We start from the raw sequence: 22,505 nt of genomic DNA, 5'->3' as shown, positions 1-22,505 counted from the left end.
TTGTTTTGGCACATATGATATGAGATAAACACCAGTAACCAATCAGAAATCAGGCTTTATGAAGCCGTTTTTACACATTAAATGAAAAAGCTTTGAAAAACAGATCAGAAACCAGTTGATGGGAAATTCATTTTATGGTTGGATGACATGTTGCATGCTAACTGAGCTGAAGGAAAGAGAGAGATGTGCTTTTGATTGTACTTTCATTGTAGTGGGCAAAAAAAAATAATTGGAAATGTGATCATAATTCTGAGAAATGCTGTAGTCACAAGGAAAATGATTTAAACCCTATTAGGTTGGATTTTCCATGCAGTGGGATTTGAATAAGTCTGCTGACAACTGTAACACTGATGCAGCTATTGGCACGGAATTTAAATGCGTAAACAGCACGCATAGCTTTAAGTTCATTACTTTTAAGCTTGGACTTTGTTCAGATCACGAGCACCATAGGTCCTTTCCTGGTTCCGTGTGGTGGATCAAATGGAAACAGTTCATCATAAAAACGAGGCGGATTGTTCCACTGCAGCCGTCATCTATCCATCTGTGTTATTTCGGTCTCCCAGATCTCCAACCTGTTGGGATTTGGGAGACAAAGCAATCTACAATCGTCTGCTTCTGATGAAAATTCCATGAGGCCAAGTGGGCTGCGACTTTAAGGTTACGGCATGATTTCATTAACGAGGATGTTGACACTGCAGAGGCCAGGATTGTGAAGAGCACAGAAAGCTGCATGCTGAATGGAAAGTGCACGGAAACATGATGATTTCATTGTGCTAGCACTGGTTGAACAGAATACAGCAGGAACAAACACAATATGTGAACATAGTAACCACATCAAAGGTGTCAGGTTTTAGAAAGACTGTCTGATAACTGATAAGAGTTGCAGATCATTGAGCACAACAGTCTTTTCAAATTACTTTTGAAAAAGTGACTTGGCCCTACCTTTTGTCCTCACTGCACTTTGCTCTGAATAAAGGCCCATTCAGACATGGAAATGTTGCTGGCTTAGCATTCTGTTAAAGTAGTGGCCATCTGGATTGGATCTCTTGCTTATGAGAAACACAATATGGATATGTCCTAAATGGAGGAGAGTTTCTGAGCATTCTGGTGCTTTTGATGTGATGGCCATCACATTTGTTTTTAGTTTGTGGAAAACACATAGATGATGGGAAAAGTGTTTTCAGCAGCCCAGTATCACACAGAAAAAGATACTGTTTTAGCATCACCATTTGTCTTGCATTGGTACAGAAGAACAGATGATCAAATGCAAAGTGGTAGAGGTGTTGCTCTCAGAGGGTTTGTTCTTCTGTCTTTGATTGTGTATCGCTGAGCCAGCTTTTTAAAGTAAACTGATAAACAACCATTTTATCAACCCTAACCCAAAATACCAACCATGGTCCTCATTACTGTGCTGAATGTGTTGGGATGACTTGGTGGCTAAATCTAAATACTAAATGGCTCTCAGGAGCATCTGGAGGGCCGGGGCTGGGGATCACACCATCAGCACCCTGGTTAGTTGACACATAAACCCAGTCGCTCAGATAATACATTTTGTCAGTGTTGCTGATCCGTGCTAATATCTAGAGCATCTATAAATGCCTATACTTTACTCACACTTGGGTGAGGGATCTGTTCTGCTTAGTGTAGTGTTCTGCTTCCCATATAATCTTAAAAGATTGAATGTTGAATTTGACCATTTACCCATTGTATAGTTTCCCCTTTGTTTTCATAACTTTCACTTCTTAATGAGGTGATTTTTATTTGCTTGAATTTTTCACTGTGGATATATGCATTGCTCCAACATTTCTGACAACTTTTTGATGGATGTTCATTGTTTTTAAAGATAGTGGAACCCCAATAAATGGCTCTAGTGTTATCAACATATTCAAATGTATTAAATATTTCTACACCAATATAGAGGCTGAACTGGCAGAAAAGTTGCCTTATTCATGTACCCATTCAGTCCATTAAAATGCTGTACCTATTTCTGCACAGAAAAGCACAGTTTAGATGATCTGAATCTTTCTGCCATCACTGAGCTTCCTCTTTTACAGTCCTGCATAGAATAGAATAGAAAAATACTTTATTTATCCCCCAATGGGGGAAATTCAAATTCGTCAAGTAGCTCAACATTTTTTAAATATTTACAATGATTGAATTAACAACAATAAAACAACAATAATAATTCTACTACTAACTAAATAATAATAAATGACTAAATGGCAAAATAAACAAATAAATAAAAATCAATCAATCAATTTGAGAAGAACTCAGCAGTCCCTGTTAAAAAGCCTTCTGGCTGTGGGAACAAAGGACCTCCTGAAGCTCTCAGTCCTGCAGCCTCTCACTGCAGCTGCTCCTCTGTCCTGCAGGATGCTGTGGAGAGGATGTTTATTGTTCTCCAAAACAGAATCTAACTTCCTCCTCATCTGTTTCTCCACCACAGCACTGAGAGGGTCCAGCCTTCTGCCTACAGCAGAACCAGCCTTTTTCACCAGTTTGTCCAGGCGTCTACAGTTTGTGTCTGTAGTGCAACTCCCCCAGCAGACAGCAGCACCGAACAGTGCACTCTCAATGATAGTGTGATAAAACATGCACATCATATCACTGCAGACACTGAAGGACCTGAGCGTCTCAGGAAAAAGAGACGGCTCTGGCCCCTCCTGTACACTGCGTCTATGTTGGCAGACCAGTCAAAGAACATGACTCTCACATATGAACCAGGCACATCCAGATAAGCATGTGCCCGATGCAACATATACAGAATCGAGTCTTCCACTCCTATGTGTTTCTGGTAGGCAAACTGGAGGGGGTCAAGAGCCTCAGCAACCTGCAATCTCATGCGACGAACAAGAAGTCTCTCCAAGGTCTTCATAATATGAGATGTCAGAGCCACCGGTCTGTAGTCATTCAGCTCCACCGGTTGCCCTAATTTGGGCACCGGTATGAGACAAGAAGTTTTCCACTGCACCGGGACTTTTTCCATCTGAATGCTCATATTGAAGAGCCTCTGAAGAGGGACTGCTAGTTGCTGCTAGGCGCAGCTGGACAGAGGAGGGCAGGCAGTGGAAGCTGCCGTAGAGGTGGAGATGCAGCTGTGCTCAGGATGCCTGGTGGTGGAAGCTGCCGCACAGATGGAGGTGTGGCTTGGCTCAGGAGACCAGGCGGTGGAAGCTGCTGCAGAGGTGGAGGTGCAGCTGGGCTTAGGAGGCCTGATGGTGGAAGCTGCCGCACAGATGGAGGTGTGGCTTGGCTCAGGAGACCAGGCGGTGGAAGTTGCTGCAGAGGTGGAGGCACAGCTGGACAGAAGAAGCTTGTTGGTGACAGCAGAGGTGGAGGTGCAGTCAGGCAGAGGAGGAGGCTTGGCGATGCAGGTTGACATTGAGGTGGAAGTACAGCAGGGCAGTGGAAGCAGTATAGAGGAAGCAGCTGTAGTGGTGGGGGTGGAGGGAGCAGCAGCAGAGGAGGGAAAAGCCACACTGTCAAACCTGTTGTAATAATGGTTGAAAGTATTGGCTCTGTCCACATCACCTTCTACAGACAGAGTTCTTCAGTCTGTATCCAGTGATGGTCCTCATGCCCCTCCACACCTCCTTGGTGTTATTGTTCTCCAGCTGTCTCTCCACCTTTTTCTTGTAGTCCACCTTAGCTCGACGTAATGTCTTTTTAAGCTCCTGTTGTACACTCCTCCGCCTTTCTCTATCCCCATTCTGGAACGCCCTCTTTTTCTGCTTCAGGAGGTCTTTGAAGTCACTGGTGATCCATGGTTTGTTATTTGGATAGCACCTTACAGTCCTGACTGGAATCACAGTGTCCCTACAGAAGTTAATGTAGTCTGTGATGGTGCTGACCCTCCTGTCCATGTCAATGTCCATTTCATCTTCCTCCAGCAGTACAGCCCAGTCTGTGACATCAAAGCAGTCTCTCAATGCATCACTCGCCTCTGGTGACCACTTCCTGAAAGATCTGGTAGTAACAGGAACTCTTTGTACACACGGTCTGTATGTGGGTAGTAGATAGACCATGCTGTGATCAGATCTACCCAGTGGTGGAAGAGACACTGTCCTGTAAGCCTTCTTCACGTTAGCATAGAACAGATCTAATGTCTTTTCTCCACGTGTTGGACAGTCCACATACTGTACAAAGCCAGTCAGGCAGGAGGATAGAGAGACGTGGTTGAAATCTCCTGTGATTGCAATGAATGCCTCAGGATGCTGGGTCTGTATCCTAGCAACGGCGTCATGGATGACGTCACACGCCGTTGCAGGTGCCGCCCTCGGTGGAATGTAAACAACGATGACAACTGACTGTGTATGGGAACTCTCTGGGCGCATAGAACGCAGGGAAACCAACTGACAGCAGTTCGATGTCTGGACAACAAACCCTCTCCTTAACGGTCACATTGCGGGGGTTTACCCATCTTTGATTAAAGAACAGTATAACACCCCCGCCTTTCGGAGAAGCTATTAAATAAAAGTGCTTCCAAATTGAAATTTTTGGACCGTAGCACGAGGCAATTAGATTTTAAAGTAAAAAAACTTCTTGTGTCAGCGCTTGTGCAGTGCCATTTTGACTATGCCTGTTCAGCATGGTACAGTGGACTGACAGTGAAAATTAAAAATAAAATGCAGGTTATGCAGAACAACATGATCCGTTTTATATTAGGAAAACCATCTAGGTATCATGTCACTTTTGATGATTTTAAGAAAGTGGACTTTCTGCCTGTAAAGCTAAAGCCTGATTCTTACTCGGCGCAACCTCGCTTTGACCCATTCTTAACTAGCTGGTCGCAAATGGCGCAAACGGTCACGTGACCCAAAATTCCGCCACGCCCCCCGTCGCAAGCTAAAAAATCCTCGCACGTCGCAAGGGCGCGCACACAACTTTTTTTCTGACTTCGCGCGAGCTCAACCGGAAACAGCTGACCAAGAGAAAGGAAACATGAACACTGCAGAGACCGCGGTGACCGAGAGGGTGCGCCTCTACAAACATCTGTACGACACGTCTATGAAGTTACACTGGGACAACGTTTGACAAAGTTCGTCTTGTTGCAAAGGACGAACATTCCACCTTTTCTTCGGTTTTTGCCGCAGCCGCTTAGCTCTAAGATACATATACAGTTCTACACCCAGAGTAAATTCATTCCGCATCAGATGTGCCAGCCTCTGCTGACGTGACACCACAGGTGGCATTGTGTATGCTTTCTTCGTATGCTTTTCTTCATCCGGTTCTTCAGCTTGTTTCCTCAACAGTGACGCCCGCTGGTCTGGAGAGAACTGCAAATGTGACGCATACTCGGCGCAAACTGCGCTTATGAGCTGAAGGAACTGTGAAGGGGCTGGTGCTTTCGATGACATCATTAATGGTTCTCGAGCCAGAACAGTTGCGCCGAGTAAGAATCAGGCTTAAAGGGATAGTTCGGGATATTTGACATGGATCTGTATGGCATCACCATAACCAGTGTCGTGCATTCAAACTGACTTACCCCCGACAGTGTCCTGTGAGCCGAGTTTTTGTCCAGTGTTGGTCAAGGCGAAAGTAGTCCGGCTTGTTTGCTGGGGTCAAGAAATTAGCGCGTTTTTCTTCCCAAAACAGTACGTGTGCTAAAGAGTGATTTATTTCATCACAAAAACCGAAGCCGGCAAAAGTCACTCCTCGTTATCACTTGGGCCCTATACTGTCTCTCATTGTGTATCAGTGCGCACGTCATTCTGACCGCGAGCTGTGCGCACGAGTCTTTCTGTTCTTTGGCAGTGCTCAACACTTACTCTGCAGACAACTGGCCATCGGGTCCAGCTGGTCTGGGACGCCTCTTCCAGTTGATCTTGGGAACATGGAAAAAAGTTCTCAGACGCCTGCATTCAGGAGTGCAGGGAAGTCACCGTTATTTGTGATGCAGGCAGCAGCTGTCCCGCGGCCGCCGACATCCTCATCTATGGAAAGGTTTTGTATCTGGGGCATAACTAAATCCCACTCGTGGCAGCAGTAACATTCCACCTCTGTCTGCATTACTTCGCACTTCAAACAAGTGCACCAGGATTTGTCGGCCACCCTGGGTATCGCAGCTCCAGCAGTGGCTCCAGCTTCTGTTTCCATCACTTCTCTGTCCACCCTCTCTCTTTCTGCCCGATCTAAGTCCATTTGGCGAACTTCCTCCTCAGTATAAACGGGTTCATAAAGATACCCCCTTGGCTCTGAACGGAAGTCAATATGTTCCTCGTCGCTCTCGTTGTCAGACATCTTCCCGAGCAGTAAACAAAGTGAACTTGTGCGCACAGCTCGCGGTCAGAATGACGTGCGCACTGATACACAATGAGAGACAGTATAGGGCCCAAGTGATAACGAGGAGTGACTTTTGCCGGCTTCGGTTTTTGTGATGAAATAAATCACTCTTTAGCACACATACTGTTTTGGGAAGAAAAACGCGCTAATTTCTTGACCCCAGCAAACAAGCCGGACTACTTTCGCCTTGACCAACACTGGACAAGAACTCGGCTCACAGGACACTGTCGGGGGTAAGTCAGTTTGAATGCACGACACTTGTTATGGTGATGCCATACAGATTCATGTCAAATATCCCGAACTATCCCTTTAAGGGTGGAACAGCTAAAATTGAATCATATGTTCAACATCATCAATGGGTTAGCCCCTAAGTATTTGGGATCCCAAATTGTAATGGTGCATACTCAACATGCCCATGAAACAAGAGCCAGTGTCCGCTGTACCATCTGCAAAGAGCGCGGCACGTAGCTCTTTCTTTTATACAGGGATTATGCTATGGAATAGCCTTCCACTAAATATTAAAGAGTCAGAAACAAAAAGGGTTTTTAAACAAAGAGTTAGAGGTTTTTTGTGGAATAAAGTAGAGAATTAGGTGACTTAGGAATGTGATTGTATACAAGGATATGTGATATCTGTTGCATGTGTTTGTATGTCTTGTCATTTCCCATCGGGGACCATGTTGGAAATAGGTGTTTTACGCTTTTACATGTAATCCCTTGGATACCCATTGTCTTCCTATATCCATAAATAAACCAAACCAAACCAAAATTTCCGCTTACCGCCGCTCGTACTCAGGTCTCGATCCGCTCGTACGGTTGTGAAGCCGGGTATGTCCACACATGAGTTTGGTGTGTTGTTGTTCAGCCAGGACTCAGACAGACAGATCAAACTGCTTTCTTTATACAGCCGTTGGTTCCGCACAAGCGCCTCTAACTCATCACACTTGTTAGGCAGTGAGTTAGCGTTTCCCATGATCACTGAGGGCAGAAAAGGTTTGTACCTCCACCTCCTGTTGTGCCTCTTTGCCTTTAGTTTTGCTCCAGCTCTGCATCCACGGTACAGCTTTTTAAGCTCGGTCGGAATTGGATGTTTAATTCCGCGTCCAATCCTTGACAGTGCCACCAGTTCTTCTCTTGTGTACACTGCTTTAGTAGTAGTGCACATTGTCAAAAAATTAATTAAAACAAAAAAATAGATCAATAAAAACTAACTAAAAATGTTTAAATAGAAACAAAAAATGAAAAAAGACAAATAATCATATAAACGATGAGAAAAATTGAGAGCTACACAGACTTGCTGCCGATAAGGTTGGCGCATAGCAACCCTGGTTCATTACATTTACTTCCTTTTGTATTAGAAGTCACAATGTCATAATAAATCAGTTTTTCCTCAGAAATGCAAATGAGCTGCCCACTAATTACATGATGTAAACTACTTGTCCTTGCCATAGCTTTTATTTCTTTAAAGTGTGAAACTCACATTTCCATTGGTATAAATGGGAATGCTTTCCTTTTTTAGACTTTCAATTACGCTAGTTCCACTTCTCACACGAACACATTTCTTTTGAATATACTGACAGTGACCTTAAGAGCAGCTCCAGGTGAGCGATGCATCTGGGAGGAGATTTGTTTAAAAAGCCAGGCGTCCCAGTCCCTGTGTCATCAAAGCTCGGCTTGGCAGAACCTCAAAAATATGGCTGCTGTTAACATCACCACCACCCGCCAAAACATCATTCAGGTGGACCATAGCAGCCGTACATCTCTGCCCAATGACCTCAGCTCCTTTTTCACCAGGTTTGAGAAAGACAACACCATGCAAACGGATGAAGCTAAAAAAGCATTGCAGCCCAGAGACTCTGCCTTCACCTTCAGCACAGAGGATGTGGTGAGAGCCCTCAGGAGAACCAGAGACCAGCTCTCCTGGACCAGACAACATCAGTGGCCGTGCTCTGAGGTACTGTGCCAGGCAGCTGGGGGATGCTTTTAAGACCCTGCTCCAGAGCTCCTTTGATAATGGGACGGTACCCCAGCTGTGGAAACACTCTACAGTCATACCTATCTCCAAGAAGAGTACCACCAAAACAGTCAGTGACCTCAGGCTCTCACCTCCCTCGTGATGGAGAGGATTATAAAACATCACAAATACAACTAACTCACTGTTGGATCCTCTCCAGTTTGCATACTGCACGAGCAGAGGTGTTGACCATGCCAAAATATTCATTCTAGAGATCCTACGCGAACACTTGGACCCCCCTAACACCTCAGCCTGTTTGCTGACTTCTCCTCATCCTGTGGCTCCTGGATTTCCTTACCCACAGGTCACAGAGAGTGTACGTCGACAACATCTTCTCTGACATACAATTCAACTCAATTGGCTCCCCACGGGGCTGTGTGCCCCCCCTGCTGTTCATCCTCTACACCAGTGGTCTCAAACTGATCCGCGAAAGGGCAGGTGCGGCTGCAGGTTTTTGTTCCAACACTGGTCTTAACCCTCCAACTGGTTAAGACCTTCAGTGCAGACAGTTCAGTTGATTGAATGAAACAAATCAGCTGTGCTGCTGCAGGGTTGGAACAAAAACCTGCTGCCACACCGGCCCTTTCACGGATCAGTTTGAGACCCCTGCTCTACACCGATGATCCAGCCCCATACCCACCTAGTGAAGTATTCTGATGACCCAGTCCTCCTGTCTCTACTGTCAGACTCTTCACAGCCCCATGGACCAGCCCTCCAGGAGTTCATAGAGTGGTGTGACAACTCAAGTCTGGAGCTGAACGTCAGTAAAAGCAAAGAGATGCTGGTGACCTTTTCCAACAAGCGGGAGCCTGCTGCAGTAGTCACCTCCACTGTTCACGGTGAGCCAGTGGAGCAGGTTGAGGAATACAAAAATCTGGGCACCACCTTTGACAGTTTGCTAAAATTCTCCTTCCAACACTGAGGAGATCGGCAGGAAAAGCCCGCAGAGACAGCACCTCCTAAGGAAGCTGAGTGCCTTCGGAGTAAGACGGGACATTCTCAGGACGTTCTATTACTCCTTCATAGAAAGCATCACCACCTTCTCAATCACCAGCTGGTTTCACTCAATCAGCCTGAAGGACAGAAACCGCCTGCAGAAAACTGTGACTGTGTTCCAAATTCATTGCTTCACCTCCCAGATCTCTGCTGACTGTCTGTGAACATCTCACATGCAGGTTAGCAGGCTACATAGTTCAGGACCCCTCACATGCTCTGTTCCCAAAGTTTGAGTGGCTCCCACCAGGCCGCCGGCTTCGCTGCCCCGTCTGCAGAACTCAGAGGAGGAAAGCCAAATTTGTGCCCAAAGCCGTGCTCCTAAACTCTAAACACCCATAATGCACTCTTCCCCTCCACTTTACCATCACTGAATGCAGTTCAGAGCTGTGCTGTATCTACGTCAGGCTCTGCATGGCTAATCCTTACTGCACCTTATCTTGCCATTGTGCACCCATCATGCTGGTCCCCAGCACTCAGTATTTGTGGCACTGTAGTCTTTTAGAAGTTAGCAGTTGGTTATTGTGTTTCCCGGTTCTAATATTTGAACTTTTTAACATAAGCCCAAATTTGTGCAATGACCGTACTTTGTGCAACTATTTTTTCTTGTCCTTGTTTACAGTTGTTTTAGTGTTTCCATTGTTGCCTTGTGCCTTTAATTGCCCCTTGGGGACAAATAAAGTGTTTTTAATTGAATTGAATTGAAATGGGCTGGAGGCTGCACGATGGTGTGGTGGTTAGCACCGTCGCCTCACACCAGAGGGTTCCAGGTTCAACTCCCGGCTGGTTCTTTCTGTGTGGAGTGTGCATGTTCTCCCTGTGTATGCGTGGGTTCTCTCCGGGTACTCCGGCTTCCTCCCACTGTCCAAAAACATGCATGTTAGGTTCAATGGTGACTAAATTGTCCTTCGGAGTGAGTGTGAGCGTGTGTGGTTGTTTGTGTGGTTTGTCTCTGTGTGGCCCTGTGATGGACTGGTGGCCTGTCCAGGGTGTACCCCGCCTCTCGCCCAATGACTGCTGGGATACGCTCCAGCCCCCCCGCGACCCGACCGAGGGATTCAGCGGTATAGAAAATGGATGGATGGATGAAATGAGCTGCGCTCTCATACCACCTGATATGTCTTTACTTTTGACATTATAATTTAACACAGACTTGATAGTGCTGTTGCACAGAAAATAGAATTTCTGTATGTTTGAGTTGTTCCTCTTTATTTTCTTTACCTGAAAAGCATGTCCCACCACAAAGTCATGTCATGTACAATTTTATGGAAAACCAGAAAATGAAGTCTCACAGCATACCTTCATATGAAATTGTCCATGTTATCTTTTTTTGCATTTTATTTCAAATCTAAAATATGAAAAACATAATGATATGTGCAAAAAATAATTTCGAATGATAAAAGAAACTGGACTTTTCAACTTTTTCTTCTCTCCAAGTATAGTTTTCTCCTCCAGCACAGCCACTGGGTTGTTGATAAGATTCAGAGATTCAGGACGTACATGGCAGTATAAAAGTGAGCTGTTTCGTTTCTCTCAATTCAAATAATCCTCTGAAATGTCTTGCTGTGATTCATTCTGCTCACAATAGGCTCTTTATTCGATTAGAAAGCTACATCAAAGGTAAAAACATCCTTTCTTTGGAATTATCTGTGATACCTCACTGACAATTGTGATGATTCTTCTAAAAAGTGTTTGAATGCCTTTTTTTTTTGTGAAAAATGGCTCACACTTGGTAACTGTTGACTTTTAAAAAACAGCCTTAATTAAACAAACCTTTCACTGTCATTGTTTTTGTTGTGATCCACAACTTAGTGGTGTAGTTCAGACTAAGTGTTCTATGAGCCAAATTTCCAGCAGCAGCAGGGAGCAGTTTTCAGTCAAATAACAGACTGTAAACTCGATATTTTCTTAAATCTTTTGTAAACATGTTTAGTTGCATTTTCAATGCAAGATCATAAGCCCTAATCTGCGTATTTCACATTTAAAATCATATTACATACCTTCATTTATTGATGAACTCCCTTTTTTTCTACAGAAGATTTGAGAATAAGTCATTCGTAAATAAATGACACCATCTGTGAGAAGCCAGTGTAGAACTTTTATATTTCTGATGTGCTGGGAAAGTTGTCAGCTACTCCGGAGCTGTGCTGATGACAGAACGATACTGAGGACGCTTATGTCATTTGTAAATATTAGCTTAATTAAATGGTTCAACAATCATATTACAGTACTTAAACCATTTTCATATTTAATTTCACGTTTCATTTCACTTGGATTGTGCTCAACAGCTTGCTGACAGTTTTAGTAGACAATTGTCAGGAGAGAGGAAAAGTGCTGGGCACTTACAGCTTGATCTCGACAATCTGTTTTTTTTTTTTTTGTGCTCCCTGAAAAAAACATTGTCAAATATAGTTGATAAAAACTAGCCAACTTTCCAGCTAAAATGAATAACACTGGGCTCCCTGGCAACAAAGCCTAACTGAAACGGTCCAATAAGTTGTTTGTTCATTCAACTCATTATGGTGACCTGTAAAGTACCACCCCCACTAGCAGCAGCATTTATGACTCATAGAGGCACTTCCCCATTAGAGAGGACACCGTTATAAAGTCTTTTGTTTAAGAAACCACAAAGTACTCACGTGGAGGGAGGAATGGTGGATGGATGGAGCAGCTAAACATGCACTATATTGCCAAAAGTATTCACTCATCCGCCTTTACACATATGAATTTAAGTAACATCCTATCCTTAATCCAGAGGGTTTAATATGACGTCGGCCCACCCTAGAACAGCTCTAATTCATCCAAAGGTGTTCTATCGGGTTGAGGTCAGGACTCTGTGCAGGCCAGTCAGGTTCTTCCACACCAAACTGGCTCCTCCATGTCTTTATGGAGCTTGCTTTGTGCACTGGTGCGCAGTCATGTTGGAACAGGAAGGGGCCGTCCCCAAACTGTTTCCACAGAGCTGGGAGCATGAAATGGTCCAAAATCTCTTGGTGTGCTGAAGCATTCAGAGTTCCTTTCACTGGAACTAAGGGGCCAAGCCCAGCTCCTGAAGAACAACCCCATACCATAATCCCCCCTCCACCAAACTTTACACTTGGCACAATGCAATCAGACACGTACCGTTCCCCTGGCAACCGCCAAACCCAGACTCCTCCATCAGATGGCAGATGGAGAAGCCTGATTGGTCCCTCCAGAGAAGGCGTCTCCACTGCTCTAGAGTCCAGTGGCGGTGTGCTTTACACCGCTGCATCCGACGCTTTGCATTGCACTTGGTGATGTATGGCTTGGATGCAGTTGCCATGGAAACCCATTCCATGAAGCTCTCTACGCACTGTTCCTGAGCTAATCTGAAGGCCACATGAAGGTTGGAGGTCTGCAGCGACTGACTCTGCAGAAAGTTGGCGACCTCTGAGCACTATGAGCCTCAGCATCCTCTGACCCGCTCTGTCATTTTACCTGGCCCACCACTTCCTGGCTGAGCTGCTGTCGCTACCAATGGCTTCCACTGTGTTATAACGCCACTGACAGCTGACTGTGGGATATTTAGCAGAGAGGAAGTTTCACCACTGGACTTGTTGCACAGTGGCATCCTATCATGGTACCATGCTGGAGTTCACTGAGCTGCTGAGAGCGAAACATTCTTTCGCAGATGTTTGTAGCAGCAGTCTGCATGCTGAGGGGCCTGGATTTATACACCTGTGGCCATGGAAGTGATGGAACATCTGCATTTGATTATGTGGATGGCTGAGTGAATACTTTTGGTAATATAGTAATTCTTGGATATACCTGCCTTGAGGATGAAAGGCCACATAGGCACATTTGGGGAAGAGGACAGCCTCCTCCTCGGATAAGTGACACTTGAGAGAATTTTCAGATACAATGAGTCCACAATCTATCCAGAGGCCAGAAAGAGATTTGAAAAACTCCGTTTTTATTTCCGCCTGTAGTGTTACCACAACAGTACTACAATGGCTCAGTGACACTGACATTATTGAACTGCGCGTTATATTTTCAACTGCAGCTCCACCAATTCTGATCAAAAGAAATTGTTTCAATGATTTTGACAATATTAGCACCAAATTTGTCTTTTCACAGAATACGCCACAATCTTAAAAGCTAAAACACTGAATGAGTTTCATTCTAAATAACAACAACTTGGTAAGGAATCTGCTTGTGAGATTACTTTCAGTACAGCGTAGACAACGTGAGGTGCAAAGAAGCATCATGTGAGCGAGGATAGATAAAGCAGGAAGGAAAGATGGGGCATGTAAGATCCAAGACTCCTGTGACCTGTGGAACCTCAGTGCAGGACAGTAAAGATCCACTATTGATCCTATTACAGCACGGACACAGAGACATCAGAGCCATCATAAAGTGTATCGCTTAATTCATCTAAATCACGGTCAATGAAGGGTGATTGTGCGCTTGTGTTCATGTGCGATCACTGGCTGATGTTTTCTCCTTCACAAAATCAATCTGCTGAGATTGCTTCATATCTCCTCATAGCCCTGCTGATCCTTTAAAAGGAGCAGGATTTCATCACAAAAGGAGGGTCAGAGGGCATTTTGCCGGTGCACCCGATGAAAATTGCCTCAGGAGGAATTTGCCCCACACCCCTCATCTACCTCATTTTTCCTTTTTACTCGAGATAATATCACACTCGTCTGGGCACAGAAAATCAATAAGTCTCAGCTAAGTTCACCACCAAAGCAAGTCATTAAAGGAGAGGGAGACAACACACTGATCAGAGTCCTGGTCCAATGAGATCGAGTTAAGCTGCAGTGATTGTTATCGCTGTGAAGCAAACACGTCCACACAGGACGGAAAGGCGTGCGGAAAACATTTACTCCTTCTGCTTTTAACAAACTACTTTCTTGCAGTCTAATGGGGGAGTGGATCCCTTGAAATGACAGAAAGTCAGCATCAGCATAATGATCTCACTGTATGGAGGTGGATGGATGTCTGCCCAGTGCACTCACAGTTCAGTGTGGGACCGCATGGCTTTGCCTCCAGCTCATCCATTTTCTGAGGAATCCAGGAGAACTTCTGCTCATCAACAACAATTCCATTCAAAATAATTAATATTCAGACTTGGTTATATTTAAGAAATTTGAGACAAGATTCTGGTGGACAAAGGCTGATTTGATGAGACGTTAACCTGTTGCTAACCAAAAGAAAGCACCAGCATGTAAGCAGCATGTCGGTAATCAGGGGCAGGGGGATCGTGCAAATCTGCTGTGTCATTGATCCCATCAACGCTATATGTGACTTTGACCTTCTGTCCATGCAGTACACTGGTAACAGGTCTGTGGAAGCAGAGGAGATAACTTTTTGTTTTTGGTGAGCAAGTAGTTTTCTGTTGGGAATTGGAGAGTGCTGCCCTTTCTGCCTTCCAGGAATCTGCTCCCTCCAAATGTACTTTGCTCATTGACATTTCCAGATGTGAGCAGTTCACAAGGGCTGTGACTGAGGAGAGAAGCTGACATTTTGTGTCTCTGCAAGTGCTTGACAATGGTTGAGAAGCATTGACATTTGCTAAAGTGTTTAGTAGAGAAATGCTAAGATTTTATTGTTATGAGAAAGAGAGACAAAGTAGGCATTACACACTTATATCTGTTGCAGTGATGTACTCCCAGCAGATATCAGAAGGGAATGAGAAAAAGATGAGTGGCAGGGGGAGAGAAAAACAAAGAGCAGGAAAAAGTAACAGAGAGAGAGAGAGATGAATAAATGACAGAAGATAAAATAAATACAACAGTCAAGTTGCAAATCTCAAGAGATTCCCTGTGTGAAAGCATCTTCAGTCTTTTCCCTCTCTGGCTCCCCCAACTGCCGCAGACAGCTCCCTGAAGTATAGAAAGCTTTCTGCTGTTGATCTTGTATAAAAAAGGTACAAACTATTCAGCACAAACAGACCGCATAACAATAATGACACATTTCAGGGAAACAAATTCACAAGTGCCTGTAGAAGATTTAAAAAGGTGAGCTGCTGATCCCATTATTACTGTAGGACAAAAGCACATCAATTTCACAATGAAAATGTTCAAATGTTCTGCGTACCTAACTCTTTGTAACTGGATAATGAACCAGGTAATATCATTTAAGAGGAGGCCAAGCTCTTTAAAAGCATTAAGCCTTCACTCATAATCTTTTAGATGCAAATCTTTAAATACATTCACCTCTGCTGTCATACATTTGTGTTCACATCACCTTCAGCAATAAAGGGTAAAAAAACTGCTACATTCAGTAAAAAAAGCATTTCTTGGATGGAACTATTTAGGCAGTGATGGACCACAGTGACCGCTGGGATAGGATGGATGGAAGGATGGATGGATGGAAGGAAGGAAGGAAGGATGGATAGATGGATGGATGGAAGGAAGGACAGAAGGATGGATGGAAGGAAGGACGGACAGAAGGAAGGACGGAAGGACGGACGGACAGAAGGATGGACGGAAGGACGGACGGAAGGACGGACAGAAGGATGGACGGAAGGAAGGACAGAAGGATGGACGGAAGGAAGGACAGAAGGATGGATGGAAGGAAGGACGGACAGAAGGATGGATGGAAGGACGGATGGACGGAAGGACGGACAGAAGGATGGATGGAAGGAAGGACGGACAGAAGGATGGAAGGATGGACAGAAGGATGATGGATGGATAGGATGGATGGATGGAAGGACGGACAGAAGGATGGATGGATGGATGGAAGGACGGAAGGAAGGAAGGATGGATGGATGGAAGGACGGATGGATGGAAGGAAGGACGGATGGATGGAAGGAAGGACGGATGGAAGGAAGGACGGATGGATGGAAGGAAGGACGGATGGATGGAAGGACGGATGGAAGGACGGATGGATGGAAGGAAGGACGGAAGGATAGAAGGACGGACAGAAGGATGGACGGAAGGATGGATGGATGGAACGACGGATGGAAGGACGGACAGAAGGATGGATGGATGGAAGGACGGACGGATGGAAGGATGGATGGATGACAGGATGGATGGAAGGACGGATGGAAGATGGAAGGAAGGACGGAAGGACGGGCGGGCGGAAGGATGGATGGAAGGACGGATGGATGGAAGGACGGAAGGATAGAAGGACGGACAGAAGGATGGACGGAAGGATGGATGGATGGAAGGACGGACGGAAGGATGGATGGAAGGATGGATGGATGACAGAAGGACGGATGGAAGGATGGATGGACAGAAGGATGGATGGAAGGACGGACGGAAGGATGGATGGATGGACGGATGGAAGGATGGATGGAAGATGGAAGGACGGGCAGGCGGAAGGATGGATGGAAGGACGGATGGATAGAAGGACGGACAGAAGGATGGACGGAAGGATGGATAGATGGAACGACGGATGGAAGGACGGATGGATGGATGGACGGACGGAAGGATGGATGGATGGAAGGACGGACAGAAGGATGGATGGATGACAGAAGGACGGATGGAAGGATGGACAGAAGGACGGACGGAAGGATGGAAGGACAGAAGGACGGAAGGACGGATGGAAGGACAGAAAGATGGATGGATGGAAGGATGGACGGACGGAAGGATGGATGGATGGATGGAAGGACGGACGGACAGAAGGATGGACAGAAGGACAGAAAGATGGATGGATGGATGGACGGACGGAAGGATGGATGGATGGATGGATGGATGGACGGAAGGATGGATGGATGGATGGAAGGACGGACGGACAGAAGGACGGACGGAAGGACGGACAGAAGGATGGATGGATGGAAGGACAGAAGGATGGATAGAAGGATGGATGGATGGAAGGAAGGACAGAAGGACGGACAGAAGGAAGGACAGAAGGACGGAAGGATGGATGGAAGGACGGACAGAAGGATGGATGGAAGGAAGGAAGGACGGATGGAAGGACGGACAGAAGGACGGACGGACCACAGTGTCTGATGAACACGACTGGCTGTGTGATTCTAAAAGGGAAAGTGATCGGTTTCCTCTCCTGCAGCTCAGAGTGCAGCATGCACAGACCACTACTCGTCCAAAACTCATTTCTCATATGTTGCCAGATTTTCCTAATATCATTTTGCGGTCCTCCAGAACAAAACCTGAGTTGTTTTGCCACATATCCTGTTTGTTGCTCTTTTTCATGCAGCGTAGACTGGGGAAGTTCAGGAAAAGCCTTGACAATAAAATGTATAAAATGTCCTGAAAAGGCTAAAAGTCCAAGAAAGCAAGCATAAACAGTATGCATTACTATTTTTTCAATATATTTTTCAAAATAATTATGTGTGCTTAATGCGTTTCCTTTGCACTTTGGGTATAAACGTATACAGGTTACATTTCCACCATTTCATCAGTTACGACCCAGCATTTATCAGCATTTGGTCTGTAGCAGCATCTCTGTCATAGTTTTTACTGGGTATTCTGCTGCAGGATTTACAGAGCCTTAGGGATTCACTGGAAGTGATGTATGCATTAATCCAGTATTGTTGTAGTTGTCGGGGCTGCCCACAGCATGTGGGCCACATGTAGCCACATCCATCCAGTCGTCTTGTCAAAATCTTTATTTCTAACTGGTGATTCTGGGCCTCTGGGGATTTATCATGTCGAAAGAACAGAACGTCATTTCGAATGTGATTTTGAAAGCAGTTAGACATCCCTCATTGCCTTAGCATGATTCCACATCACCTCCATTTGGCCCCTTCCTGCCCTGCTAACTGCCCTATCTCCTGCAGTAGAGTCTCAGCTGTGATGAAGATGGAACATGCTCTCAAGGCTCGTCATGCTACGCTTGTTGTTCTGCAGCGCTGATATTCTGACGCAGATCACCATCAAACTGTCACCAACATACAGGGAGCAGGGCGGTGCTCTGAGACGGGGCAAGTTTTACTACTTGTAGCACCCCACAGCTCCCTCCTCTAGTAACTGGGATGAGAACTTAAACTCACTGGTGGGGTGGCTAGTTGGGTTCGTTAAGTTCTAGTAGATACCACGCAGGTTTACCTATGTTGAGTGGTCTTACTCATCTAATTACCATACACACATTTGAAGTAACATAAATAACTCGAGACAACCAGCTAACTCAATATTTTCTTTTACCTGGGAGAAAATAAATATTTAGTTCCCAAGGAGTGTACACCAGACTCCAAATTGATCAAAAACTTAAATATAAAGCCAGGTCATTAATTCCCATATGAAATGTTTCCCAAAATAAAATAAAGCCGCTAAGGCACTTTTTCTGTTCAGTCCCTTATGTTTTACTCACTTTAACTTTGTGTTTTCTTATCAAACACCCTTCCTTTTAACTATTGTTTCAATATAACCAGAATTCAACTTCTGTCACTAACAAAACTCCACACACTGAAATTTACCGTTCTAAATACACAATATCACACATGGGCCCATACTCTCTCACACACACACTCACACTGTCCGGTACCGGTTAAAGCTTTTTGTTGCAGGCCTGGTGAAGCTAGGGTGCGATGTCGCGGCAACAATCCTCTTCTCTCCGTTTTAAACAATGAACCAACTCAGACCTGCTCGCTCAGCCGACGTCCTCTCCTCTCCTGCTACGCGAGTCCAATTTCTTTTAGAACTCCGCCACACGAGTTGCAGGACTACTCCTCCATCTAGCTGGAGCCAGCGTCGCCATGTTGACGTTTTCCTCTCACCTCCTCGGATCAGCCGCAGGTTTATCTCGGATCAGCCGCAGGTTTTTCCTCCGTGCTTTTCACTACAAAACACTTCTGCAGGTATCCAACCCACCGGGTGCAGATCTACTTGTACAGAACACGCACGGAAAAGTCCAGTTCCTTCCCGCACCTCAACCTCGGCACGCATTAGCAGCGGGCTCCATTAGCTTCCACCTTCTTCTTCTGCGGTCTTCTACCTTCTTCTTCCCATCATCCCATTCTTTGTCCTGTTTTCTTTTTCTGTTGAGTTCACTTGGCCCTCGTTAACCTAAACTACTTTCATAGATAGGAAATCCAATACAGTCTTTAAACTAATGAGATAATTGGTCAAACAAGAATACACTTATGCAAGTACACAAGTCCCTTCCAGAAAAGCTTCGGCTTTCTGCTTTGTCCATATTTCCATTTCTCACGTTACAACAGTAACCACTCTCCGCATGTATATAATCACTCGGATAAAACTCACAAAAACAATAATACAATTTTCTCACTTATATTTTCTGTGTACATAAAACCAACCTTGTAAATATTTTGTAAATATTAAAGGGCCTTAAATGCATGGTTTTTAACCAGGGCTACATACTGATTTGAGCATTTTTCTTTGAGAGAGAAAATTGAGACATATGGTGTTGGTAGGTTGCTGTGTCCTGTGTGGTCTATAGCACAGGAAGGTGGGATTAGTTACTGTCTTTCTCTACTTTATGGAGATGGATTAAGATGACATGTTAGGGGTACACAGGTTTACAGGAGTAAATAAGTCATTCTTACATTGAACTCAGTCAAAGCAGTAAGCCACCAGCAGCAGAAACTAATGTGTCCCTCTGCTCTTTGCTGTCTCTTTGCATTCATCGGGACATTTGTCTGAATCTTTTTCAGGCATTTTTTACTGGTCAGTGTATTAGCATGATTCCGTTTGGGAATCTGCTGCATTCATTTTCTTGCCTGGCAATGTAAATTGGAAAAAGAAACTTGTGGATATTCATATTCAAATTATTTGCAAATTTGGCTTTGACCTCTGCTAAGCCTCTGAGTCTGTGACTGTCCAAGCTCGACGTGGCCTTTAGCCGCTCAGCAGCAGGAACAAACGTGCACGGTCCAGCTGAGCTGTTCCAGCACACCAAAGGGCATTTGGAATTTGGCTCTGTATAAATTGGAGTAACTGAATTGTAATTTATTTGATTTGATTGGATTATGAACTGGATTCTATTTGGCTGGAATTGAACTTTGTCCTTGAATTACCTTGAGATGACATTTGCTATGATTCGATACTATATAAATAACACTGAAACAGAAAACTGCTTCTTTCCTGACATTTTTGGAAAAAGACAAATGGTAACTGTATAAACAACACAGCACTACCTGACATGTGATAGCCAGGACACTTCCATGTCAGTCCGGTGGTGTGGTGGTTAGCACTGTCTCCTCACAGCAGGAGGGTTCCAGCTTGGATTCCCAGCTGGCTCTCTCTGTGTACGCATGGCTTCCTCCCAATGCGGATCAGGTTAGTTGGTGTCTCTAAATGGAGCCCAGTAGTGTGTGAACGTCTCTGTGTGGCCCTGTGATAGACGAGCGGCCTGTCCAGAGTGGACCTGCCTCTCACCCCTCACTTGGACAAAGTGGGAATAGAAAATGGATGGATGTCAAATGATCTGTTAACATTGTTGGACAGATCTTTTATAAAGTTTAATAGAAAATGTGAGGTTGGCTTCATACTGCACTAAAATGTGGGTTTGCTTATGAGCCAATCACATTGCATAGATCCTGTCGATTTTATGAAGATACCCTGTAAATACACCACAGGGTCGTGTGTGTACGCACATACTGCTAAGCCTGCCTCTAAATCATGTCTTATTCCATTTCTACTTCACATAACAGAATGTTTAACGATATAAAATCATGAATAAGTGATGGCCTTGGAATTGATGACAGTAATCAACTGTGTGCTGCTAACACTATCAACTCTTTCTAATTAATCAACTCATGCCACAGGGTCTCTGCTCCTTCCTCATCTTCACTTCAGACATTACGCTGTAACTCCTCATCTATCTGGTCCTCCTCTTCTTATTATTTTGGTAACACTCGTAAAAGGGATGCAACCAAAATCAAGCCATTTTACAGCTGCAACAACAGAACACAACTGTGTGCATCTGTACTTTCTTACTATAGAAAAGCAACGAAAAGCACATCAGAGTTCCCACTGCTTACAGCCTGGTAGATGCTCACTTCTATCTATAATGGTGTGCAAAATACAAGTGCCAAACCGTCAGTGGTAGCAGGTGGTGTGAAGCAGATGCTGCACTCATGATGAACAGAAAAAACAAACTCTGTAGTAAGTAACAGCTTAAAACCTTCACTGACTATGAGTCCATGAAATAAACACACAGCTGAAAGAAAAAGGGGGTCCGGTGGGGCACCAGCTTATGAAGAAGGAGATCTTACACAGATGATGCAGAACAGCTCGTCAGAACAATTTTCTCAATCTCAAACTCAAGTGCTTTCATTCATTGTAAAAAATGTCATTTACAGTGTGTACATGGAGCTACGGTTCACAGTATTGATCTATGTTGCCCCTGGTTCATAGACTCTATGAGGGGACACCTCGGTGGGCATCACCCTTTTTTTTACTGTGAGAAACACAAGCAGTGAGCCTGTGGACTGGCTGTGTCTCTTCATGAGAATTGAGATCCCTGGTAAAACTTTGTGAGACCAACAGTAATCAAATAGTTTAGTAATTATGATTATCAAGCTGTAATTTGATGCAAACAGGTCTGAGCACTCACCTTCACTGAAAATGTGAGCAAAGGTCTAAGAATCCTCTGCCGGTGAGTGTAGGACCACCCGGGTGACGGTCCCATACATGGGGAGAACATGCAAACTCCACACAGCCAGAACCCCGCCAGAACCCAGCCAGAACCCAGCCAGAACCCAGCCAGAACCCCGCCAGAACCCCGCCAGAACCCCGCCAGAACCCAGCCAGAACCCCGCCAGAACCCAGCCATAACCCAGCCAGAACCCAGCCATAACCCCGCCAGAACCCAGCCATAACCCCGCCAGAACCCCGCCAGAACCCAGCCAGAACCCAGCCATAACCCCGCCAGAACCCAGCCATAACCCCGCCAGAACCCCGCCAGAACCCCGCCAGAACCCAGCCATAACCCCGCCAGAACCCAGCCATAACCCCGCCAGAACCCCGCCAGAACCCCGCCAGAACCCAGCCATAACCCCGCCAGAACCCAGCCATAACCCCGCCAGAACCCAGCCATAACCCCGCCAGAACCCTGCCAGAACCCAGCCAGAACCCAGCCAGAACCCAGCCAGAACCCAGCCAGAACCCCACCAGAACCCAGCCATAACCCCGCCAGAACCCAGCCATAACCCCGCCAGAACCCAGCCAGAACCCCGCCAGAACCCCACCAGAACCCAGCCATAACCCCGCCAGAACCCAGCCAGAACCCAGCCATAACCCCGCCAGAACCCAGCCAGAACCCCGCCAGAACCCCACCAGAACCCAGCCATAACCCCGCCAGAACCCAGCCAGAACCCCGCCAGA

The 22,505-nt window shown here is 45.4% G+C and overlaps 1 protein-coding gene across 5 annotated transcripts in view; it reads left to right on the top strand.

Moving 5' to 3' along the window:
• The window catches only part of LOC142379606 (glutamate receptor ionotropic, kainate 2), a 422,159-nt gene that overhangs the window by 84,971 nt on the left and 314,683 nt on the right, over positions 1 to 22,505 (top strand). The window lies entirely within an intron of this gene.

Source organism: Odontesthes bonariensis, chromosome 5 (genome assembly GCF_027942865.1).
Source record: "Odontesthes bonariensis isolate fOdoBon6 chromosome 5, fOdoBon6.hap1, whole genome shotgun sequence".
In the NCBI taxonomy this organism is placed as follows: Eukaryota; Metazoa; Chordata; class Actinopteri; order Atheriniformes; family Atherinopsidae; genus Odontesthes; species Odontesthes bonariensis.
This window is presented reverse-complemented; position numbering and strand designations above follow the sequence as displayed.